The sequence below is a fragment of the Mus pahari genome, chromosome X, assembly GCF_900095145.1.
Source record: "Mus pahari chromosome X, PAHARI_EIJ_v1.1, whole genome shotgun sequence".
NCBI lineage: Eukaryota > Metazoa > Chordata > Mammalia > Rodentia > Muridae > Mus > Mus pahari.
Genome location: NC_034613.1, coordinates 79,724,914 through 79,729,487, shown reverse-complemented (window position 1 = coordinate 79,729,487; position 4,574 = coordinate 79,724,914).

The window sequence follows — 4,574 nt, the reverse complement described above, 5'->3', positions numbered from 1 at the left end:
CCTCAGTTTCCTCTGGCTTTTATACTCTCTCTGCCTCCTCTTCTGCAGGGTTTCCCAAGCCCTTTGGAGAGGAAATTGATGGAAATAACCTATTTAGGGTTGAGTGTTTTAAGGTTTCATACTTCTGCAGAGTATCTGGCTGTGGGTCCCTATATTTGTTTCCTTTTGCTTCAGAAGACTCTCTGACAATGGTTGAATAAGGCACAGATCTATGAGCATAACAGAATATTATTAGAAGACATATTATTCCTTTTTAAGACAAGTAATTTTAGTTTTACCAACTACATCTCTGGACTATCTAGCGTCAGGTTCTTGGTCACCCAAGCAGTGTCAGGTATATGTACTATCTCACGGAGTGGGTCTTAAGTCAAATCAGATATTGGTTTGTTAGTCTCACAAGTTTTGTGTTACCATTGCACTAGCATATTTTGCAGACAAGACACCATTGCAGATCAAAGGGTTTGTCATGGGTTGGTATTTGTATTTCTCTTTTGGTAGATTGGAGAGTACATTCCTGTAGCAAAGATGATAGAATATAGGTATGAAGGCTCTATGTAGGCACCAACTTGACTTGTCGATATTCAATGAGTTGTGTAGGTGTTTTCTTCAGCATTGGAGATTTGCCTTCAGTTTGGGGAGAATAACCTATAGCCTTGGCAACAGCCTGGATTGTTTGAGGATTTATATGGGACCTCTTTGTCTACTACCTCAAGTAGATGTAACCAAATCCTGGTACTGGAAGCTTCATTTGGTGATAAGAGGTACACAGTTGAGGCTGTCTCCTCCATTATTTGGCATTTCATTTAGATTGCCTTCCTATATGTATATATCTTAGGAGGCTTCTCCTGTATTATATGTTCATAAAAGCTATCAAATACCTCTTAATTTTGATGTTTCTTCCTGCATTCTCTCCCATAACTCCTCTCTTTTTCACTTGATCATCTTGTCCCATCCCCCAATCCTTCCATACCATAATTCTATTCTACTTACCTTTCTTTTTTGTGGTGTGTATGTGTGTGTGTGTGTGTGTGTGTGTGTGTGTGTGTGTGTGTGTATACATGTATTCCTAAATATAACCTAGTCAGTCTGTATAAAGTTACTTGTATGTATGTTTTCCGGGGTGACCATCTTGTATTGGAAAACCAAATGATATACCCTGTCCTGGGGAAGACCAATTCTCCTCCTCTCATCATTCCTTGGTGATTACATTTAAGAGACAAAGTATAATAATCCATGGGGGTACAAGAAGGAGCTGGGATAAGGTAAAAACATTCCATAAAATAATAACTAAAAACAATCCCAAACTCAGAGAAAAAATGGACATTCAAATTCAATAGTTATTTAGAACTCTAAATGGACACAACAAGGGAAAAGCTTCTCAAAACATATCATAGTTAAGATGTCAAAAATACAAAGCAAACAAACAACATTAAAAGCTGTAAGGGAAAAACAGCAACTCATATTCAAAGACAGAAATATCAGCATAATATTAGATCTCTTGTCAGCAATGCTGAAAATGAAGAGAGCATGGAACAATATATTTCAAGCTTTGAAAGTAAATAACTGTCAACCAAAATTACTATACCCAACAAAGCTATCTCTTAAAATTGATGGAGAAATAAGAACATTTCAAAATAAACACAAGTTCTAGCAACTCATGACAATCAAGCCAGCACTGTAGAAACTATGTAAAAGAATAATGTACACAGTGATATAAGAAAGACAGTCTCTTTCATGAAAGCACAGGGAATAATACATCTGATTTAGAGAGTAGCTGAACATAGGATATTTGAGAAGGAAACGATCATATCCAACACAGTATTGCTAATGCCCTGATATTAACAGATGAAGAAAAGAACTTTCTCAAACCTAACTAACCAGAACAGCAACCCACAAAATCATAGGAATTAGAAAGCCTCTCTCTATAATAACCATAGGCAGAAATTATCTCAATCCACCAAATAAAAGGTGCAGCCTTACTGGTTGGATTAAAAATTAGGATCCAACTAGTGCCATTTCTCAGGGATGTCTGAGAACTGGCACAACTGTCTGAGACACCAGCACGAGCATATCTAATACTGACTTCAAAACAGAAAGGCCTTCACTATGCTAAAGTTATACTGTACATTCACATGTTCTTTTAGCACTTCAGTGATCCATGGTTTAGGGATAAACCATGGTTTAGGGATAACGTTGAATTTCACTTTGGTATATCATGTGCTACATAGAGCCAATATATATAGCAGAATATTATTAGAAACTATTTTATTGATATTTTTTTTGCCCTTTATATTTGGTTCTATTCTAGGTGTCTGGGCTATGCAACCTCTGAGTCCTGGCCCTTCAGGCAGTGCTGTGGGTAGGTTGCCTCTCATGGCTTGGTTCTCAAGCTGGACCAGTCATATTTATCTTTTTTGTGTATATGCCATAGAATACATGTGGAGATCCAAGGAAAATTTGTGGGATTGGTTGTCTCTTTCTATCACATGAGTTCAGGTGATTGCAATCATGTCCTCAGCTCGGCAGCAAGCACCTTTACCTGCTGAGTCATCCTGCGAGCCCATCTGTTTGTTTGTTTGTTTGTTTGTTTTTTAAATGAAGATTATAGCAAATTTAAAGACTGTTTTAGGACAATTGCTGTATTTATAATCAAGAATGTGTCATAGCCAGGTATGGTGGCATTCATCTTTAATCCCAGCATTTGGGAGGCAGAGGCAGGTGGATATTTGTTAGTTGGAAGCCAACCTAGTCTACATAAGACCCTGTTTCAAAATAAACAAGCAAGCAAAATCAAACTAAAAATATCATTGGTAGAATAAAAATGTTAAATTTTCCAAGTTGATTTTTGTCTTTTGTGATGATCTATAAGCTTTTCTCATATAGGTTTTTAATTTGTTAAATTACTTTCCTAACATGTTTATTCTGTTACTTATGTACATAGGGTCTTATCTCCCATAGTTTTTGATTATCGGTAGGATATTTTGTTTTTGAGTATCAATTTTAATGTTCTACTGTTTTCCTGTGAATTCTCGGATTGTTTTTATCTAATCATATCAAGTCAAGATATATTGTTTCTTCTTTAGCTAATATACCTAACTTTCTTTCTACTGTTTAATTTTATTAAGATCTCAAGCAAAATAATTTGGGTAATGTTAATCTGGATAAATATAATAATACCTAGAATTGAGTGGTTTAGAAGCTTATAATTTCAAATATTTTCCCCTATTAGTGCCACAGTGAAGCTCTAATAAAGAGATTCTAAGTGCCATGCTGATAGGACTTTAGACTCAACATTAGGTCTGAAGTCTTTGTAGGGAGATGGGGAACTTTGGGATGTTGGGAGGATACATGTATCCTCAAAATAGGCTGAATATCAGAGATAGAGACTTAGTGTAGAAATGATTTTGGAGACCTGCCTGGACCAACAAGGCCTAGGCTGAGGTAGGATGCCCTGGGGGGTGGGGTCACATTTCCTGCTGGCTTATTCCTGCCTTTTGCCTTACTGTGTTGAATGTGAGCCCCTTTCTTCCTCATTCTTTGCTGTCCTATTTGCCATTTTCCTTTTTATTACATTTTGCAGTTAAAAACGTTTAAAGATGTTTTCTGACACTGGTAAAATAGGATGCTGTGGCAGACTAAGTGGATCCCAGAAGATAGTGTGAAGAAATTTTAAAAAAATTAAAAATTAATTAAATTTGTTCCCTGACAATTTTATATTATATAATGTATTCTTTTATCTCCTTCCCACTTACACATCCATATCTATCATAAAGTTTAATATATAAATTAGGCATGGTAAGAAATATCAAATAATAAAGTAGGGCAACAACTACAACATGTGGTTAAATAATTTAAAAACACAAATTTTTTATGGGTTAATTTTTTGTTTGACATTTTCATACATGTAAATAAAGTATTCTGATTATTCTTTTCCCACCCTCTATTATTTTTCTCCCACCCATGTCAAGGCCCCCTCCACAATTTCTCCCATATTCATGACTTTTGATTTTTTTAAATATGTTACTTATGTATATTAGCATCCATATTTGGGAACTGTCTTAGGCCTTTATATCCTTATATCATTTTCTTGTGTGTTTTTTTTAACTTTTTTATTAGATATTTTCTTCATTTACATTTCAAATGTTATCCCGAATGTCCTCTATACCCTGCTCCCACTGGGCTCCCCTGCTCATCCACTTCCACTTCTTGGCCCTGGCATTTCCCTGTATGGGGCATATAAAGTTTGCAAGACCAAGGGGCATCTCTTCCCAATGTTGGCTGACTAGGCCATCTTCTGCTATATATACAGCTAGAGACACGAGCTCTGGGGTTACTGATTAGTTCATATTGTTGTTTCTCCTATAGGGTTGCAGACCCCCTCAGTTCCTTGAGTAATTTCTCTAGCTCCTCCATTGGGAACTCTGTGTTCTATCCTATAGATGGCTGTGGGCATCCACTTCTATATTTGCCAGGCATTGGCATAGCCTCACAGAGATAGCTATATCAGTGTCCTTTCAGCAAGATCTTGATGGCATATGCAATAGTGTCTGCGTTTGGTGGCTGATTATGGGATG